General features: G+C 53.8%; 1 protein-coding gene across 1 annotated transcript in view; it reads right to left on the minus strand.

Annotated features, from left to right (window-relative positions):
* Positions 1-3237, minus strand: part of LOC144723718 (homeobox protein otx5-A-like) — a 33300-nt gene extending 30063 nt beyond the window's left edge. The window contains exon 1 of the mRNA XM_078602658.1: positions 2684-3237. The gene's annotated coding sequence lies outside the window, so the exon portion shown is untranslated. The remainder of the gene's footprint in view (positions 1-2683) is intronic.
* Between the last annotated feature and the right edge of the window lie 19370 nt (positions 3238-22607).

A 22607-nucleotide genomic window follows, 5' to 3' on the forward strand; every position in this document is an offset into this window, starting at 1 on the left:
CACACAGAGACACACACAGACACACACAGAGAGACACACACACAGAGACACACACACACACACACAGACACACACACAGACACACACAGAGACACACACACAGAGACACACACACAGACACACACACAGAGACACACACACAGACACACACACACAGACACACACACAGATACACAGACACACACAAACAGACACACACACACGATACAAAGATCCCCCGTATAGCATTCACAGACTGTAGGGGCAAGTGCTGTTAGCGAGTACCTATAAAGGCCGGCACGGCTCACGAGGGGGTGGGTGGCCAACACCACGCCCGGCCGCCTTTGTCTCTCTAGTGGCGATGTTTACACACCGCACCAGGTACTCATTTGAGGCTGAGTCGACACACACAAACAGACACACACACACACAGACACACACACACAGACACACACACACACAGACAGACACACACAACTAACAGTGCCGCTTGTTTTAGCGCTGCACCCGCGTAGGTGAGTTTTCGGGTTGTGCTGTTAACATCGCGACACTGAGGATGACTCACATCAACGCCAATGCGATGAGACGCGCGCAATAATTGAACACGAATAACTAGACACACATATATATATTTTTCAAAATTTCGATATACGAAAGTTGAAATGATTAACAAAAAAAATCGACAAATGGATCAGACCGATAACAAATGGTTTATTTTCAAGTAATTAATTTCCTAATTAAACGCTGATAGCATTTGGTAAATGAGTCGCCACCAGGTTTCCTCCCGCCCTAAACCTAGCGAGATAGCATCTTGCGCGCTGCAAGTCGAGGCTGCCGATGCTCTTAGAGCCGCCTCCATGTGCGACTCGGTACCTGCACGGCGACTCCACCAAACGCCGTGCCCCCAACACTCGCCGAGAAGTTTAACTGGAAGCGACTTTTCTCGGTGCGGCTCTTTCATTCAGCCCGCCCCCAGCCGTCGCTTTGCCCCGAAACACAACCGAGGCCCGCACATCTGCCCACCCGCCTTGGGAAACCCGAGCGCAGCTCCTAAACACCCCTCCTGCCTGGTCGCGGCAGCCACCACCACCACGCCTAGGCAATTAATGGAACACGCATCCACGCGACGCCGTCATTTCCGAACAACGAGCCGAGCGCGCACAATGCCGCGATCTGGTGGGAATCGCGCGCGGCTGCGCTCCATGGAGCACAACGCGGAGCACAACGCGCTGTTCACTCCTCGCCCCAAACTCCGAGGCGTTGTGCCCCCTCGCTCCGCTCCGACTGAACACGCCGCAAGTCGAATTTAAACCTCGCCACCAACACAGAATACAACACACTGGCCATGGCCCACAGAACACAACACACTGGCCATGGCCCACAGAACACAACACACTGGCCATGGCCCACACAGAACAACACACTGGCGATGGCCCACAGAGTACAACACACTAGTTATGACCCACAGAATACAACACACTGGACATGGCCCACAGAGGTCAACACACTGGACATGACCCACAGAATACAACACACTGGACATGACCCACAGAGTACAACACACTGGACATGACCCACAGAGAACAACACACTATCCATGGCCCACATAACACAACACGCTGGACATGATCCACAGAACACAACACACTGGACATGACCCACAGAGTACAACACACTGGACATGACCCACAGAGAACAACACACTATCCATGGCCCACAGAACACAACACACTGGACATGACCCACAGAGTACAACACACTGGACATGGCCCACAGAGTACAACACACTATCCATGACCCACAGAATACAACACACTGGACATGACCCACAGAGTACAACACACTGGACATGGCCCACAGAGAACAACACACTATCCATGACCCACAGAATACAACACACTGGACATGGCCCACAGAATTCAACACACTGGACATGACCCACAGAGTACAACACACTGGACATGACCCACAGAGAACAACACACTATCCATGGCCCACAGAACACAACACACTGGCCATGGCCCACACAGAACAACACACTGGCGATGGCCTACAGAATACAACACACTGGACATGGCCCACAGAATTCAACACACTGGACATGGCTCACACAGTACAACACACTGGCCATGACCTACATAGTACAACACACTGGACATGACCCACAGAACACAACACACTGTCCATGACCCACAGAACACAACACACTGGCGATGACCCACAGAGAACAACACACTGGACATGACCCACAGAGAACAACACACTGTCCATGACCCACAGAACACAACACACTGGACATGGCCCACAGAACACAACACACTGGACATGACCCACAGAACACAACACACTGTCCATGACCCACAGAACACAACACACTGGATATGGCCCACAGAGGACAACACACTCGAGATAGCTCACAGCAACGTGGATACTCGTCACGGCCGCTAAGTCCCTGACGGCCCTGGCGCGTTGTTACATTCGTGGAGTAACATCCAACATTTTATCTCCGGTGGTGCCGCTGACCCGAGGTTGATTTAATTTATTGAGAATCGGATTTCTTTAATCTTTCTTCTTCTCCTGACCCTGAATCTCTCGAAGGGGGCGACGCGCGCGGGAGCGGCCGTGACCAGCCTGTTGTTTAATTGTTGTTGATGTCGCTGCTGTGGCCGTGGCGAGCCGCTGGTGCGCCCGTTGGCGAACTCACCGCAGAGAGAAGGTCGGGGAGACGAGACGAGAGACGCGCGGAGGAGCGAGGGGCGCGGATCGGCGGAGTGCGGCCGGACGGACGAGAAGAAGGCGATTGAGCGCTTCCCTCCGTCCCTCTCTCTGCGTCACGCTCTGAACGAGGCGCGCAACTTCGTTAATTCTCTCCTGCAAATCCACGGGCTGCTCGGATTTCCTGAATGACGATGATGATGATGATGAGGAGAACGATGCTGCTGATGGTGATGATTGGGCACCTGAGCAGCGTAGTGGCTGCTGCTGCTGATGATGATGATGATGAAGAAGGCGATGATGATGAAGAAGGCGATGATGCACGGGCGCGGAGCCGTGCTCGAGCGCGCATTCGGTGTGGGGGTGGAGATGTTGGGTATCGTGGCAGAGGGGGCGGCGGTGGTGATGGTGATGGTAGTTAGTGATAGTGGTGTTCGTTGGTGATAGTGATGGCGATAGAGGAGGATAAAGAGGAGGAGGAGGAGGAGGAGGGGTGGCTGGCGACACCACGAAGGACGATGTTAACTTGCCGGTGTGTGGACACGGGCTGGAGTGACGGAGAGACCCTCATCGCTTCGCGTCCTCCTATCCGTCCGCAAGTGATGTCAGCCACAGCGAGCGCCAATCAGCGCAGCGGCTCGAGGTAGGGGTGGTGGTGGTGAGGTGTGTCCCTGTGTGTCCGTGTGTGTCTGTGCGCGCGGTGTGCACGCCTTGGTGGGGCGGGAGGGGGGGGCTGCTGGGATTAATCCGGACTCGTGTTTGATTCGCATCAAATCCACGAGTCTCCCGGTCGCGCTTCGGCACCCGTCCGGGTCCCCGTATCGCCGCAGCCGCAAGCGGCACGCCACTCGATTCACTTCGCGTGTATTCATTAACTGCTGTGAATGAACGAGTCTTTGCCGCGCAGTGCTGTTTGTTGTGTGCATTTTACCACGGCGGCGGCGGCGGCTGCTGTTGTTGTTGTTGTTGTTCGTTTGTTTGTTCGCATCGGGACTGGGAGTTGGGAGCTCCGGGGATGTTCTGGCGGCGTCCGTTTTGTCTGGGCACGGTCGCATGCCCGAGGTTGTCGCTCGTATCGGCATCGCGCAAAAACTTTGTGCTTGGTGATCAGTCGCCCTGCTGCCGAGTGGGTGGGTGCCTTCTCGGCTCTGCTGCTGGCTGCTGTGTCGCTCTCCCGTGTGGGGTTTTCGGGTTTGTGCCGCGTGCCGTTCAGAACGATGTCCCGACGTTTCGCTTCAAGTTCTGCGTGCGGTGGTGGGTGGGGGGGGGGGTGGGCAGCTTTGTCTGGAGTTTAAGGAGGAGAAGCTGCCACTCGGAACGTCGGACATCGTGAGTCTCTTGAAGGAACGCTGCGCGGTGCGACCCGCGACGCGGATTCGTGTCTCGGTCGACGATGATGCTGCTGCAGCAGCTGCTGCTGCTGCCACAGTGGTCGCGTGATGGTCAGCGAACTAGACTCGCAATCCAGAGTTTCGCGGGTTCGACTCCGGCTTTTATAGCGCGAACACATTTAATTGTTTTGTTTTAGAAAATTCATAATTATTACAATTGTGGTCGGCGTCTTCTCGACGCGCGCGTGCGTGTGCGCGTGTGTATGCTATGAATATGTATTCATATAAGCGTCGACTTTCCGCTCGGATTGGAGTCGCGAAGCCCGTGGTGGCACGGGCGGCGCGCGGTGCGGAGGAACCGCGACTCCGCGACTGCTTCCGTGGAGCCGCGGGGAGCGACATAAAAAACCAGCGCGACCATCGCGAATCTCGACGTGGTGCGCGTCGCCCGAGAACAGCGACGAAGACGAGAGCGACGACGGCGGCGCGACACGCCGTGGCCGGCGCGTTAACGTGTGTTCGGATTTTCTTAAAATGGCAGTATTGGATTTCAGTTGTGCGCCGGGCTTTGTTCGCGCCCTGCGCTGTTCGCCCTAAAGTGGAAAATGGTCGGGCCCGGCTGAATGCCAGATTAGACCCTATTGCTATTCGGAGGTGGTGGGGGAGTAGGGGAGTGGAGGGGTGGGGGCTTTCGCTGAAAGGGTTGTGCAGTGAACGAGAAGGGATCAGCTCTGGTGATCGGAAAAAAAACCTGGTGCGGTGGAGGAGGGGAAGGTGGTGGCTGCCGTGGCGAGGGGATGGAGGGGCCACGATTGTTCACCACCTTCAAAGCCCCCAACCCCCTCTACCCCCCTCGCAACGACCCCAGCAAGACCAACGCCCCCCCCCCCCCCTCAATACACGCTTTGCCGGTGCTGGCCCTGGCATGGGGGGTTGGGGTGGTTTGGTGGAGGTTGCGTCTGCCGAGGTGGGGGTGTTAGTTGGGTCCTGCCCCCCCCCCCCAGTCTCTGAACCCCGCGGGCGAGGTCCTATTCCCATTCTGCGAGCCCCCCCCCCAGGTGAATGCGCTTCGGCCCGAAGCGCGCGGCCACCGACGGGCAAAGGCCGCGCCGTGCCGGCCCCGTATGTGGCCGCGGGCCTTTGTGTGCGCGCGCCTCTTTTTTTCCCCGAGGGATTTTTTTTCCACCCTCCTTTTCTTTATTTAGTTCCCCTTTCTCTCTCTCTCTTCTCTCTCTCTCTCAGACGCCTTCCTTCAGCCGCGGCGGTTAATGCGCACCATCCCGCCTTTCTCGGCGCGACGCACGGGAAACCGAGCTAATGCGTCTTCACCCACACAAAGCGGTCCGCCACTAGTCCCCCGAGATGCCATCCGTGGTGCGGCCGTCCTCGACACGTGATGTGTACACGCCGCGTTTACACCACAACCGCCTTTGCAGAGGGGTCCTTTATCCAGCAGTGGATTGATTACGCCCGCCGCCGCCGCCGCCGCCGCTGCTGGTGATGATGATGATACATAGACTGCATTCGCTTCTGCCGTGCGGACTGGATCACCGCGGTGATTGATGCTGTCGAACTCCCCAGAACTCGCACACAGGAAATTCACTCGCTCGTCGTCAGCGGTGGCGATGGACGAGATATTCATGCTTCTCTGACGCAGATTCTCGCGCGTAATAATATTAATAATGATAACCCCAAACGCTGTTGTCTTTACGATGGAGTAGCGCCTTAATGGGGTAGGGGTTGGAGTTCTTGTGAGACAAAACATAGCAATCTAAAATGATAACTCCAAGAGGTGTATCATAATTAACAAGCCATGGTCGACCCACTGCTGGATGGAGGCCTCCGAAAGCCTCCGCCACGGTTCACGATCCTGCGATGGAATAATCCAGCGAGTGAACATAATGATTCATCGCTCCATCTCCACGGCGGAGGGATTTACTCTCGGACGCATTCCATTCCACGGCTGCCACCCCTTTATGAATCTTGACCCTCGGTAATCAATCCCCGTCTAGCGGGACGGATGGCGCGTTCGAGTGTCACAGCGAATTCCCCGTCTCCACGGCGAGTCCGTGGAGTTGTGACTCTTACGTTGCATCAAACCAAGCGTCGTCTCTCCCGACCCGTGCCGCGCGTCTCTTGCACACGAACCGCCGTGACCCACCGGCTCATCGCCTTCGTGGGAACGACGTTCAAGGAGGGTTGGTTGGAAAGCTGAAATTCGTCGCGAATAATTATCAACATCGCGAAGATGAAGAACGAAATTTGAGCGGTTCTTTTTGTTGTTGTTGTTGCGCCTCTCAGAAAGGAGGGCGCCGAGCTGAGTGAGTTCAGAAGCAAGGACGGCTCGCTCCAGAGTTCCACATCGGTTCGCCTGTTGCACACTCACTCAATACACGAACCCATCATCAGTGAACCGAGTAGCTTGCCTCCCGTTGAGTGAGACGCTAAAGCCGATAGAAAGCGGCCGGTTACGAGTACAAGCACACGAACATATGTCGCGTGATAACTGCCCAGGACATGCTGATAATTAGACATCTTTCGAATAATAATACGAATGTGTCATGATGCACGGCCCTTTATCAATCCACTGCTGAATGAAAGCCTGCACGCATCGTGTCGACCGTTTGGCCATACTTCACCGTGATGGTCAGACCGGGGCTGGCGGAACGCGACACAGTCAGGACCGGGTCACATTTCACTCGACACTCAATTTAAAACCCTGGCCGAGACTCGAACTCGGGTTTTTTGAGTTTGAAATGCCGTGCCCTCGCCGCTGCTCGGTCGCTCCCCCTGTTGCACTGCGTGAATGTTTATTCAAATCACACCAAACACACGCGGGTTGCCAGATTCGGCGGTGAAATCCGCATCGTCAAACAAACGCAGCATCAACAACGCTAACGGCAACGATTAACGCGCTGCCTGCGAACCGTTCAAAGAAGCACCAATGCGTCGCAGCGATTGAATGTATTTATTCATCATCAACATCATTAGCCATGGTCAATCCACTGCTAAAGGTCTCCCCGGACCGCTGCCGTCACCACCTCTCACGACCCCGCGATGTGACGACAATAACAACAACAACAGCAGCAGCAGCAGTCCCACGCCGTTCGCTCTCATCGGCGGCGCAACACACGCGGCCAACTCGGGCGAGTTCCGTTGCGACGAGCGACGCTCCCCGTTGCGCCTCTGCAATACACAACACGATTTGTGTATCGCAATACACAACACACAACGAGTGCTGTGTGTATCGCTCGGTCTGCTGCCCCTGCCGCTTCCTCTGTCCTCCGACCGCTGTCCGCGCGTGACCAGCCCAGAGCCTCCGCGCGCTGCCGCTGCTGATAGAGAAGCACGTGGGGGTAGCAACACCGCGCGGGCGCTAACCCGGGTCGCCAAAGGTTAATATGATCTCCAAGGGCCGCTTTTTTTTCGTTTTGCAAATCATTCTTGCTGCAGCCGCAGTCGCGAGTCTGTTGACATTAATTGGGGAGGCGGGGGGGGGGATGGGTGGTGGGGGCGGTCTAACGCCTCTTCGCACGAAGCGGCCGCAGTAATCAAATTTCTCTCCTCCCGTACCCTTCCACTCCGCCTTTGTATCTCCCCGCTCGCAGGCGTTCGTTGCGTTAAAAGCGAAAGTGGATTTCCCGCCCATCATCCTGCCTCCAGCTTTGTTGAGCCGGTGGTGGGAATTCCACATTCCTATGGCTGAGACGAGTCTGGTTTAGACCACGTCACTCGTAATCCCCGTTGGTCTTTCTCTCTGAATGTATGTATGTTGTGCAGGGTCATTGCACGAAACGTTAGCCCCCGCTTGCTATGCATTTGTTTTAGCTGTCAGGCATTGTTAATAATGGAGGTGGATGGGTTTATGGTTTGGTTGTAATTTTACACCACTTCCAAAACAGCTCCCTAATTATAATGTCCGTACAGCATGATCATGGATATTACTATCCCGTGTGTATAGAACAATAGTGCACACATACACACACACCATCATTTACAGCCCCTTCGTGAAGCCACAACTGGATGAAGGTCTCCGTACGCCCTATAGCGGTCACGGGGAGGTTGTTTGACCATACTTCACCACGCTGGTCATTGCGGGTTCGTGACCGGTGGTGGTGCCCATGCAGGCCCTGGTCTAGACATCTCTCGCCGCTGATTTTAAATCCGTGGCCGGCACTCGAATTCAGGTCGCTCGGTTCGCAGCGCAGCGCAAGAACCACGCCACTGCACTACCACCGTCGCCACCGCCGCTCCACACGTGCTCCATGGTTATCTACAACCATGCGACAACCTCGCCCTCCCACTCGAGACACACAGAGAGAGAGAGAGCGAGAGCGAGGGACAGAGAGAGAGGGGGAGACTTGTTGTCTGAAAGGAGAATCTTTGTCTGCTGCTGCTGCTGCTACTACGACTGTGGTACCTATTTTTCGATTTAAAGCTTTCGTGACTGCAGGGATTCATCTTCTTGGTTTTTTCGGTAAAGTCACGTAGAATTGAAATAATAAAATAATACAAATAAAACATAATAAAATCATTCTCACGACGGTTCGGCCACAACGCAAGTAGCCGTCCTCAGGTGGAGAACAGGTCTGTCGAGGAGACAGAGGTCACGTGAGATGTAATTCCACCCAACCCCCCTCCGCGAGGAAGGACAATCGAACCCCACTCAGCGTCTCAATTGCGCGCTCTCAATGCTGGGCATCATCCCATCATCATCATCATTAGGCAGTGTCTATCCACTGCTGGATGAAGGCCTCTCACGGTCCACCGCTGCTATGAGCATCTCACTTCGACACTCCGAGCTGACATCGCCGCTCCATCTCCGCGGCGGTTGTTCCTCGTGGACGCGTTCCCTCCTTTGGCTGCCATTCCGTCACCAGTCTCGTCCCTCGTCCCGTCTCGCGATGACCTCTCGTGGCCCAGGCCCGCGCTCGCCGTCACTGTCACAATGTTTCTCTGATTTGTCTTTTTTTTTGCAGATCCCTCTCGTTTTTTGTAACGAGAAATGCGCACAATGTGCGCAACTGTTGTGCACGTTGCCGCGTCTCCGTTTGAGGGAATCATATCAAACGCAGACAAAGATGCCCCGTATAGCCTTCGACAGCATGCTGGGGCAAGTGTTGTTAGCCACGGAGTGAGTGGCCAGACTCACACAAGACCGCCTCTTTAGCCGCAACGCTGTTATTTACGGCTGAGTCGACCTAGGGGGTATAGGATCGGTTCAGATATCCGTCAACGAGCGAGAATCGAACTCGCTTCGCCCGTACGCTCACCATTGCGCCACCGCTCCCCCCCCCCGTTCACAAGCGCGCATGTGAGAGTTACCAACGCAGTGCGAATCAAACTCAGTTCAACCGAACACCGAACTCCATTGGCCGATGGCTCGTGAACTCGAGTCTGACGCACACACGACTCGGCACACATGCACCTCGACCAACTCAGCCGTCACAAGCATCGGCCCAGAAGGCATATCATCATCAGCAGCAGCATCATCCATTCGCGTGCAACTCTGGAAAGTTGAACACGTGCTCAGGGAGGTTCGTGTTACGCTTGAATGGGTGCTCTCTAACAGCACTTGCCCAAACAGTCTGTTCAAGGCTATAATGATCGGGGAATGGGGGGTACCTTTGTATGTACCTCTATTTATTGACAAGGTGAAGGTTTGAGCTGTTGTTAAGATAAGGAGTTCGGAGGGCGTGGAGTGTTGGACGTGAATTCAGGGCAATTCTCTCATTGCGAGTAACATCTGCTAAGTACGCTCCTCATGCACGCGCGCACGGGCACGACCGCACTCCGTCTCCACGTGCCCGCAAGCCCCCGGGTTTTAGTCCGTCGCGCTCGCGGTTTTCTCGACCGGCGTGGATTGCCAGCTGCTGTTGGCGAGAGCACTCCGTGTATACACCACGGGACCCTGTGTGCACAACGCACGTCGCGGACACGTCGCGGACACATCGTGGGTCACGGTTCCAAGGCTCCATCCGGACCGCTCTCTCCGCATGGAAGACGCACACCGCTTCCATGCGGCGTCTTCAGGCGTGGCCGTAAACACACGCCGCCCCATAAACCCGCAACAGTGGATTATTGCACGGCGCGGAGTGGTGGTAACGGAGTAACGTGGAGTGTATACCCAACCAAACACACCGCATGTGCTAAGAATGTGGGTGATACCACGCGTCAGTCCGGCGCTCTTACATCTCTCGTAGAAAAAACAAAAACTTGGGGTGAAATGGTCTCATTCCTGCTGCGGAAGTTATGGCTATGAACTTTGATTTAGATGGCGTTATTCTCACGCCCGTGGGTTGACACGCGCACAGACTGTGTGTCTGTGTGCATGGGTATTGTTCGGCCGGATAGAGGGGGCTAAGCGGGCGCGGCACGGGCTAGAAAGGAGATGGAGTGATGTGGAACAAGAGGATGTGGAGCTGAGTGGACTTGCCAAAGACCGGTACCAGCGGTGTCAAGATCGGCCTCTGTGTGAGGAGGCTCGTGAAGGACGCTGCTGGGCAGTTGGAGGCAGTCGCCCTCCAGCAACAACGTAGGGCAGAGGAGCGACGCTCACAACAACGAGTAGAGCGCCCGGCGGATAAAATTCAGAAAGTTAGCACAGTTGGGGGTACAGGTGGTGCATCGGCCAGCAGTCATCTCAGTCAGTCGACCCGTGGCACCTGCTGGGTCTGCCCCGTGACCTCCTGCCAGCGGGCGTTCGACACTTCACGTGGCCTCAACGTGCACATAGCCTGTGGCGAATGGCGGTTGTTGTTGTTGTTGTGTATTGGGGAGTTAGCGCCCTGCGGGACGAAACCGGCGACCCCAGTTCGATTGCCGCTCACGGCCATCGCCGCTGACAATTATAAAAAAAGCGGTCCTGGGCCTCCCCTACGTCGACTCAGCCACAAATGTGTACCTAGTGAGATGTGTAAACATCGCCACGAGGGAGACAAAGGCGGTCTGACTTGGTGCTGGCCACCCAGTCCCCTCGTGCGCTGTTCCGCCCCTTCATCGACACCGGGGCGTTGGGGGGGGTGGATTTTGCCTTTGTGCGTGCGTGAGTATTCTTAAATAACTGTGTATAGAATGAAGCAGATCTCTTAGGTGTGTATACACACACACACGCGCTCCGGATTTAATACGCTGTAGGCTCGTGACTCTGAGTGACGGATGGACGACCGAGTGATGTTAAACAAGGGCTACGAGACAGCTGACATTTGACAGAAGCATAATTGAGTTCATGCTGATAATTAGAACAAACATTCTCAGCACCTAATTTTCGACTTTGGGTCCCATAACTGGCGGAGGAGAAGTTTATTGTTTTCCCTCGGAGGGCGGGCAGGCTTCAGCCGCCTCGAGTTCCACATCGCGCCACGTATCCTGCCTCACACTCGTACACTCACACGCGCGCCGTCATCATCATCATCATCATCGGTGGACCGAGTAATTCGCCTCCCGTGGAGTGCGACGCTAAAGCCGGCAAAAGTGGACCAAGCCCCTCCACCGGGAACTAAAATCATCGCTGATGTATCCAGGAGAGGCACACTGAGTCGTGTGGCTCTTTCTCAAGAGGTTCCTGCTGCTGCTGCAATGGGAGTTTTATTTGTTTTTAAAGATGTTTTCGGCCGATGGATGCCGAGTTGTGTTTGTGCACAACGGGGGCAAACCCACGCTAAGTGGACTCAGCATTAATTCACACATTACATATATTCACACACACATGTAATTTCGGGCACTCGAATGCGCAGGTAATTACTGGAAACTTAGTAGCGAAGCCCACAAATACAATGTATGTCTCGCTGTCACAAATATACAAGTAAGCCTCATTTCGATTTGCGTTATTTATTTTACCGGGTAAGACCCCACTGAGCTATGCAGCACTTTTTTCAGAAGCGATCTGGCTATCACAAATGCTAGCTCAAACGAAGTGGCTTATCATCGTGTGGACATTTACAGCAGTAACCAACTACTCTAAACGCGCGGCGTTGATTCTAAATGTGGAGGGAAAACCCGGAGAACTTGGAGAAAAAAATCCACGCGACCACAAGGAGAGCATGCAAACTACACATATACAGCAGGCGTCAGGGTCTGGATCGAACCCACGTCACATCAGCATAGTGGCCTTCTGGACCAACGCGTTTCCAGCAACCAAACCCACGACCGGCTTCGACTTTGCTGAGTCTCGTCAGCAGGGTGTGGCCGGTCAAAACAAATGCGACGCGATCGCTCCTGCAGTCGTGGTGTGCAGGAGGAAGACGTGGACCCTCGCAAAAACTCACCCACGGTCCGACACCAACACACCTGCTCAGTCGTTCATCCACTCAGTCGTTCACCAACTCAGTCATTCATCCACTCAGTCGCTCACCCACTCAGTCGTTCACCCACTCAGTCATTCACCAACTCAGTCGCTCACCAACTCAATCGTTCATCCACTCAGTCGTTCACCCACTCAGTCGCTCACCAACTCAGTCGTTCACCCACTCAGTCGTTCATCAATTCAGTCGTCCATCCACTCAGTCGTTCATCCACTCAGTCGTTCATCCACTCAGTCGCTCACCAACTCAGTCGTTCACCCACTCAGTCATTCGTCCACTCAGTCATTCATCCACTCAGTCGTTCATCCACTCAGTCGCTCACCAACTCAGTCCTTCACCCACTCAGTCGATCACCAACTTAGTCGCTCAACCACTCCCCCAAAAACCCGCACGCCTCGGGCCCCACGCACTGTTGCCAACACCACCGCACGTGTGCCCACCGCACGTATGTCCCCATCGCACGTGTGTGCCCACCGCACGTGTGTTCCCGCCGCACGCACCAACGTCAACGAACGCAGCCGCTACTTGCACGGTCGCGCGCACGAGACCACGGGCCGCGCTGTGCGCCCCACTAAGCCGCGTATCCGAGACCCCCCCACGCGCAGCGCACGAACCCAGGCACACGCTGCGCCCCGCGGATGTAGCCTCGCGCGCGCGTACCCATCAGGTACCCGTCCGTGTACGCCCCCGAGGACCCAGGCGCACGGACGTGAATTACGCACTCGACCGTACACGCGGAACTTACATCACCACCACCAGCATCACCCTAGAAGGCGACGATAGCTCACGAATTTCTGGTCGCATTTATCGCTGTGCGTGTACACGTGCACACACACACATATATACACAAAGATCCCCCGTATAGCCTTAACAGACTGTAGGGGCAAGTGCTGTTAGCGAGCACCTATGAAGGCCAGAACGGTACACGAGGGGGTGGGTGGCCAGCACCACGCCCGACCGCCTTTGTCTCCCCAGTGGCGATGTTTACACACCGCACCGGGCACTCATTTGAGGCTGAGTCGACCTAGGGGAGGCCCGGGACCGGTTCAGATAATCGTCAATGGTGTTGGCCGTGAACGGGAATCGAACCTGGGTCGCCGGATTCATAGCGCAGCGCGCTAACCGCTACACTACACTACTATATATATATACACACACACATATACACACACACATATACATACACACACAGTATATAGTGGGGAGCGGTAGTGTAGTGGTTAGCAAGCCGCGCTACGATCCCGGCGGCCCCAGTTCGATTACCGATAATAACAACCCGTGACGATTATCTGAAGCTGAGTACAGTATTAGGAGCCGTGTGTGTAAACATTGACAGGAGGGAGACAAAGGCGGCCGGGCGTGGTGCTGGCCACTTGCCGCCTCGCGTGCCGTTCTCTCTCAGAGCACTTGGCCCAAGTCTGTGTGGTCTATGCGGGAGATGGGGGAGGGGTGGGTGTTTGTTTTTGTGTAGATAGATAGAAAGATGCAGTGGATGCGCGCCCACGGTGTGAGCGTCGCGCCTATAGGTCGCCTGTGCGCGGCCGTGCGAACGCGCTCTTGTGTCGAACGTCGTGTGAACGTCGCGTGAACGTCGAGCACCAATACGCGCGTGCATTACCCCCGTTATTAATTACGAGAGATAGAGAGAGAGAGACTTCGAATCGCGGCTGTCAAAGTGCGCGCCGAGTTCGTGCGACGAACAACAGCGACTCGTTAACTCCATCACCATCATGATGATGATGATGATCGTCATCATCATCACAACCGTTATGATGATAATGATCATCGGCATTATCCTACCGAGCGATCACGTGAGCGCAGGAATGATCTCCTGCTCTCCGTAACATATCCACACACGTGTGCTGTGTGCTGTGTTTTCATGCGTAACGAGACATCACCGATTGCGCGTGCGTGCGTGCGCGTGCGTATGGCACTGTGTAAGTGTATCTGCATGTGTGTCCGCGTGTCTGTGTGTTCTACGTGTATATGTATGCTTGCGTAAAAGTATATGTGCTTGAATGTGCGCACATGAATGTGCGGATGTTTCTGCGCGCATGCGTGTGTGTGTGTCTGCGACAGTGAGTGTCCGTGATGGTGTGTGTGTGTGTGTGATTATGCCGTTGTATGTTTTAACGGGTGCGTCTGTACGTCATCGTGCACGCGTGCCGGTGTGTATTTGTGCGCGTGTATGTATGGGCATGTGTGTGTGTGTGTTCAGTGACTCACCACTCACCCACAGCTGCAACCGAGGTATCACAGCCGAACTTTTTCAACTTTACCATGTGTGCGTGGTGTGTGTGTGCGCGTATGTGCGTCTGTGTGTGCGTGTGTATGTGTCTGTATGTGCGCGTGTGTTGTCCTTGTATGTCTGTAAAGGCGGCTCGTGTCTTGTGTAGGCCTTCATCGGTGCTCGCTAACAGCACGTGTTCCAAGTCTCTTGAAGGCTATACGGGAGATCTTTGTTTTTGTATGTCTCTGTGCGCTCGCGCGTGTGTGCGCGTGCGTCTCTGTGTGTGTCACTGTGTGTGTGTGTCACTGTGTGTGCCACTGTGTGTGTGTCACCGTGTATACCTCCACGTGTGCACTTCACTCCGCCACCCACATCCACCAGGAGGGGATGAACACGGGCTGCTGCTGTTGCTGTTGCTGCTGTTGCTGCTGTTGCCGGACACTTGATCTGGGTGCGTGGCTGCTATCGAAGCGCGTTGTGCACGAGCGGTACTACAATTACGATGATTCGCTGATGTCGACGCGAAGGCAGATGCTGCCCTGGCCGGACGCGGCGCTGATGGAATCCGGAGTGACGCGGCGAACAAATGAATTCATCACCGCAAATTGAGTGGGCATCTCTCGCCGGACCGAGAGCCTTCTGCTGCCGCACGGTGACTGGCTGGCTAGAGACGGTCACCGGCGGCTGGTCTAGCGGTAGCAATAAAAAAAAGATACATATATATGTGTAGAGAGAGAGGGAGCGGTGGGGAGAGCCCGGAGAGAGGGGGAGCCAGCGAGTGAGAGAGAGAGACAGATCCCCCCTACAACATGCAGCGTCTAATATCCGGAGCATAATCCTGCACCCATTCCGCTGGATTCGGCTGCAAGATTCAATATCTATTAAAGGATTACACAAACAAATATAACAACAACAACAAGAACGCGATGCGTTCATCGGCGAGGTCCGCGGAGGAAGCGTCGGGAGTCGAGGGGTGTGCAGCGAAGAATGTTTCACGCGCGTGCGTGAATGTATGCGCGCGCGTACGTGTGTGTGTGTGCACGTGTCTTCAGCGTGTGTACGTGTGTGTGTGTAGTGTAAGGGGAGCGGTAGTGTAGCGGTTAGTGCGCTGCGCTACGAACCGGGTGACCTGAGTTGGATTCCCGCTCAGGGCCAACATCAGTGACGATTATTTGAATCGGTCCTGGACCTCCCCTAGGTCGATTCAGCCTCGAATGAGTACCTGGTGCGGTGTGTAAAAACATCGCCACTGGAAAGACAAAGGCGGCTGAGCGTGGTGCTGGCCACCCACCCACTTGTGTGCCGTTCTGGCCTTCATAGGTGCTCGCTAACAGCACTTGCCCCTACAGTCTGTTAAGGCTATACGGGGAATATTTGTCTTTGTAGCGGTGAGCGCCCTACGCTACGAACCCAGCGGTCCGAGTTGGATTCTCGCTCACGATCTATAAACAGTGGCAAATATTTGAACAGGTCCTGGTCAACCCCTTGGTTGACTCAGCCTTATAAGAGTACCTGGTGCGGTGCGTAAAGGTCACCACTGGGGAGACAAAGGCGGCCGGGAGTGGTGAAAAAAACTCCACTCCTCGTGTGCCGTTTCGGCTTTCACAGATGCTCGCTAGCAACACTTTCCCCAACAGTCTGTTAGGGATATCCATGGGATCTTTGCCTTGGTGTGTGCGTCTGTTTATGTACGCGTGTGTGTGCGCGTCTCTCTGTCTCTGTGTGTCTGTGTGTGCATTTGTCCGTGTGTGACTTTCTGTGCGTCCTCTGCTCGTGTCCGTGTATGTGCGCGTCTGCGTTTGTTTACGTTAGTGCTTATGCACGTGTGTGTATGCGTGAGTGTGCCGTGCCCGTGTTGACGTGTGTAGTGGGGTAGGGAATTGCGCTGCGAACCCGGTGACCTGACTTCTGCATCGCTTCTGGGCCTCCACTAGGTTGGCTCGGACTTAAATGAGTACCTGAAGCAGTGTGCAAACATCAGCGCCGTGGCGGACAAAGGCGGTCGGGCGGGGTTCTGGCCACACTGCCCGTTTCCCCCGTGGGTCGTGCTGGCTTTCATAGGCGCTCGCTAATCGCACTTGCCCCAACAACCTGCGTTGACTACACGGGGGATCTTTGTCTGTGTCTTGTCGGGAACCGAACCGGTGCTCAAGTACGGTGCGAGAGTACAGGAGGCCACGAGGCAGTCGCCCCTCTATGATGAAAAAGGGCCATTATCCGAAACGTCGCACATCCTTCCTAATGCCACAGTGTGATTACGGAATGCGTTGTGCGGCATGAAGGTTGGAGACCCGATCGTTGTGATTGTGATCATTGTGATTGTTGTTGTGATTATGATCATTGTGACTGTCGTTGTGATTATGATCATTGTGATTGTTGTTGTGATTATGATCATTGTGACTGTCGTTGTGATTGTGATCATTGTGATTGTTGTTGTGATTATGATCATTGTGATTGTCGTTGTGATTGTGACCATTATGACTGGTTGTGATTGTGATCATTGTGATTGTTGCGATTGTGGTCAATGTCATTGTTGTGATTGTGACCACTGTGAATATTGTTGTGATTGCCATCACTGTGACTGCCATCGTGAACATCGCGACTGCTGTTGTGATCGTGACATTTGTTGTGATCATCGTGACCGTTGTTGTGATCATCGCCACTGTTGTTGTGATTGTAGCGCGCGCGTGATCCGCGCGCTGTGCCCGCGGAATCCGTGCAGGGTGTCTCGCGCTGACGCAACGCCGCGGGCAGTGTTGGGAGAGGGGCTGTGAGCTCGAGAGTTAAGGGAGGGGGCGCCGGGCAGCGGGCAAACCCAGGGAGGGAGCGGGGAGAGACGGGGAGGGAGCCGGGAGGGGGCCGGGAGAGACGGGGAGGGAGCGGGGAGGGAGCCGGAGAGACGGGGAGTCGCGGTGGCTGCTTCGGGAGGAGCTCGCAAGGTACGAATCCCCCCCATGCCCCGGGCAAACGCAGCCACCGCTCCGGTCTGCCCCGCAAGTTGTTGGGTGGCGGTGAGCGCTGCGCTGCGCTACGACACCGAACCGGTCCTGGGCCTCCCCTGGGTCGACTCAGCCTCAAATGAGTACCTGGTGCGGTGTGTAAACATCGCCACTGGGGAGACAAAGGCGGTCGGGCGTGGTGTTGGTCACCCACCTCCTCATAGGTGCTCGCTCACAATATTTTTCCAAAAAAGGTTTGTTTAGGCTAGAGGGGGGGGAGGGGGTCATTGTCGTTGTGCTTTCATTTATAGCCCCCAGGTCGATCCACTGCTGGATTAAGGCCTCCCTCGCGCCGTCTCGTTCATCATGGGGGTTGTCTGAGCACGCGCGGGTCGGTGGAGGAGAGGGGGGCAGCCGGGTTCACTCATCGCTGATGTTCGCCGTGACCGGGATTCCAACTTAGCTTGCCGGGGCCAGAGGGCAGTGCGCTAACCGCTGCGCCACCGCTCCACCACGGTGGGTCCCATCGATGAGTGGAGGATGCTGCTGCGATGCGCGCTTGCGAGGTGTGCAGAGTTGCTTCTGCCAATCCACTGCTGGATTAAGGCCTCCCCACGTCTTGAGGGGGAGGGGGGGGCGAAGGCGAGCATAGACAGATGAGCACAGAGGTACAGTACAATAGATGATACTGCACTGCCATCCGCTGGCAGCCACTGCTTCAAAGACAAAGATCTCCCGTATAGCCTGTAACAGACTGTCGGGGCAAGTGCTGTTCGCGAGCACCTGTGATGGAGCTCCGAGCACGCCTCTGCGAAACCTGGCAGGCGCGCGAAGGGCACCGCTCCTCCACTCACGCAGCCTCTCCAGGCTCACAGCCTGCTTAGCTTCCCAAGATGGAACGGGATGGGGCGCATTCCGGTGAGGTTTGCTCATGGGCTGAGTGGCCACGCATAGCCACACAACTCCGCGTGTGCGTGGTGTGTCCGTCTGCCTTTGATGTCTTTGCACTCGGGCAGAGTGTGCGCCGTATTGACTCTGCACGGGCTGATAACATGCAGATATGCATACACACGTGCAGGATATACAGTACGTACATGCTCTTGTACGTGTATGCGCACAAACACGAATATGCACAGACTCTATAACAATGATAACAATTGCAGACCTTTGTCAATCCGCTACTGGTGATCGCCTACCCACGCAGGGTGAGGGACGGGGGCTGTTTGACCATACTTCACCACGCCGGGAAGTGAGAGTTGGTGGTCTGGGACCTGTTTTGATATCGCTTGCTGCTGCTGCTGATGTTACCCGTGGCCAGGAGTCGAACTCGGGTGGCCGAGGTCAGCGCACTAACTGCGCCACTGACCCACCCCGTAGTATTATTGTGGGAGTAAACATTATTTATACAATTAGCCACGAGTCTCAACGACAGCGCTTAATGAGGTTTTTTTTAATTACACAAATATACCAACGTCATTTTTGTATGCACGCATAGCCTACTCACTGCAGTTAAGTACATGTACATACATACACTGCACAGATGCACACACAGTATAACACACTTATCAAACCCATACGGTTCACCCCGTGTTCTTGTACATGGAAATCGAGTTTTCAGGTCCACACTGCGTACAGCCGTTTCATTACGGCCAAAACAAAATGAAAACATTTTGTCTATTCGTTTGTGTTTCTCCCTTGTGTTGGGATGAACGTTGAGATTTATAAGGGCACGGGGTGACCAATACGGTCTTAATTGGTTTGTAATAGGGTAGGGCACCGATAAGGGGTTGACAGGTATGGCATAACTATACACACGTACACAGTGTAGTAACATACACATGCACACGTACATGCACATGGTATGTAATACATAGTTTGCTCGTGTATACACACACTGTGGTTACATAGTGCATGGTGCCACGTGTGCATTGCGTAGCGATGTCCATGCTTGCTGCCATACACAGGGGCGCCGCGGTGCGGGGCTGTTAACTCCCTTGCCAGGTCTGCAGGAAGTCGTGCGTTCGATCCCGATCCTGACATTTTTTTTCCGTTCTCCCCGTGGTCGCGTGGATTCTTCTTAGAGTCCTCCGGGGTTTTCCCTCCACGTTTAGAAACATGCGTCCACTTAAATGTGGCAACGACGATACATTTCTATGTCAGCCGCTTCGTTGAGCTATTATTTGTAGAGCTACTAGCTCAGTGACTTTTACCTGGTATATAAAAGTAACAAAACAGTAGAAAAATTTGTGCTTGGAAGCATACCCACTGGTAGTGTAATGCCAATTTATAGACATATATTAAACGTGTATACTTACAACATACCATCGTGTAAGATAAACTCCGTTTACGTGTACGCAAAGGCAAATACATGTATATTTATAACTAACTTTGTATACAAATAATGTACATATACTATGTAATACATATATTCTGCATACATATCTCGTTTCACACATGCACATGTTAAGTTATAGAAATATTAACATACGTAAAACACGCATGTCACAATCAATAGTTGGTTACAGACTGTACAGCACTTGTATGCGTACATATATACTGCAAAATACAAAGATCCCCCGTGTAGCCTTCACCAGACTGTTGGGGCAAGTGCTGTAAACTGGCACGAAGGGGTGGGGTGGCCTTCGTCTCCCCAGTGGCGATGTTTAGATCACATGTACTTGGTTTCATGCTGGGTCGATCTAGAGGAGGGCCAGGACCGTTCAAAATATTCGCCACTGTTATCAGCCGTGAGCGCGAGTCGAACTTGAGTCGACGAGTCTCGTAGAGCAGGTCACTAACCACTGCGCTACTGCTCCACACCACGTGTACTACAAAAGACAAAGATCCCCCGTATAGCCTTAACAGACCATTGGGGCAAGTGCTGTTAAAAGCACATTATGAAGGCTGGCACGGCGCATAATGGGATGGGTGGCCAGCCCCACGCCCGGCCGCCTTTGTCTCCATGGTTTTACACACCGCACTAGGTACACATTTGAGGCTGAGTCGACCTTTCTCGCCTACAAGCACGCGCGTACATGCATTCACACGTGTACATGCATAGTACTGGCACACATGAGCCGACGTGCATACAATGGGAGGCTATATCGAGAGCCTGAGTGAGAAGGTGAAGGCGCAGCCGTGCAATGTATCACTCACGGCACTGCTGGCGGAAGGACCTCCACTACCGGGAGCTCTCGAGTGCCCATCCAGGAGCGTGTGGGCCTACTCTTCCATTGTAGAGTTGTGGAACCCAATCGTTTCTCGACTCACAAAGTAGATTTGTGCGGACAAATTATTGTCCAATTAAACCCGAGCTGCGTATAATAACAACGCGAGAGAGTCCAGGCACGGCGAGAGAGCCCTACGGGGGGGTAGAGGCGTGACGCTGCCACTCGACTCCGTGCGTCTCGTTGCGGTGAATGTAACCGCCGTGTTCCAGCTCACCGGGTCGTCTATTACTGCAATAAACACGCGTCGAGAAAATAATAGTTTAATACTATACAGATACGAGCGGGGTGAGCTATGGATGAGATGTTATCGAATCTAAGAGAATACAAATCGGTAGAGGAGTCGCGTGATGAGACGCGCTCTCACGCAACATCGTGAAGGCGACGACAAGAATATGTTCTCAGCATCGTGGTGGTGTTGACATTGAGGCGTACAGGTGTAATGGAGAAAGTGGTAACCATAGCGGATTTTCTGGTGACATCGTCATTACAGCAACACACCCGCGGAAATTCGATACAGGAAAAAGATTTCAGAACTTTTAAACAATGCTGCAAAGTTGGGCTCAGCACAAAGAATGAGAAAAACACCCCAAATCGTCCGCAGAGTTCGCTGAACGACGGGGAGAGATTTGCTGGTGGGATCCGACTGGAGAACACAACAGTCGGTGTATCGGGGCAATTGTTGCAGGCGAACCAGGCTCAATGACGAATAGTGAGGTGGGCGAGAGCAGGTTGAGATGTGTTTTTTGAAGTTGTACTTTGATTATGAAAAGTCAGGGTTCCGATATACAGTAGCTGCAGGAGTTTTTTTTTAATCGGCGCGTGTTACCTGCTCTGAGTTACCGATGAGAAACGCGAACACTGCCGAATGAAACAACAGCTGAACAGTGCGCAGAGAAGTGTGGAGAGAGACGCATGCTCGAGATGACGCTGAGAGACAGAGAGACAGAGAGTGAGAGGAACACGTGGATTAGAGAACACAACGCAGGTTAATGACATCAATCAAGTTTTCACACCTGATGACGATTGCTTGTGTTGCAATTGAAACGTCGTGAGAATGTTATTGTTTTATTTTTTATTATTTTATAATTTCCCTTCTACGTGACTTTACCGAAAGAACCAACTATATCAATCAAGTTGACAATAGAAGTGAGTGGGGCCTGCGCAGGACGCGTCTCTAGAAGGTGGAATTGCCGACGGACGAGACTGGTGATGGACTGGCAGTCGAAGGAGGGAGTGTTCCCGACGAGAGGACGCCTCCCACGGAGATGGAGCTATGGAAGCAGCTCCAAATGTCGGAGCGAGACGGACAGGGATGGCGATAGCGTGGGGGGAGCCTTCATCCAGATCGTGGCCGATGATTACATTTGATAAATAATAAAGTCGTGTTTATGAATAATTTTTATCTAGTTGAAACTCTCAGACAGCGTTCTTTCCACATTGCGTTCCGCACAACAGTAAGACTAATACGGATAATGCAATTAGAGTGTACCACTTAAATCAATAATTATACCCCCATTCTGTATCCTCACCGTTTCTATAAATCAAATTTGCTTTCGTCCATCGGCCTGTGCGCTTTCCAGACCCAATAATTGTTTAAGCAAATGCTACTGCGCACTATCGCTGTGGAAAGCTCGTAGGCTGATGGACTCAAACACTCTCTGTGTGCGGAGATGCGGACAGAAGGCGTAACTATTTATACATCGATCAATAATTCTCCACAGCAACGCATCATCATTGCAGTCTTATCATCATCACCAGTCATGGTCATGCCACTGCTGGATGAAGATTCCCCCAAGCTACGACAGAAATAAACCTCGACTCACGGACAACCCCTTGCCAATAAACTGACGGCTGAAGCGTCCATACTCTCGCGGTCTCGG

This window comes from Lampetra planeri, chromosome 18 (assembly GCF_965212315.1).
Source record: "Lampetra planeri chromosome 18, kcLamPlan1.2.h2, whole genome shotgun sequence".
NCBI lineage: Eukaryota > Metazoa > Chordata > Hyperoartia > Petromyzontiformes > Petromyzontidae > Lampetra > Lampetra planeri.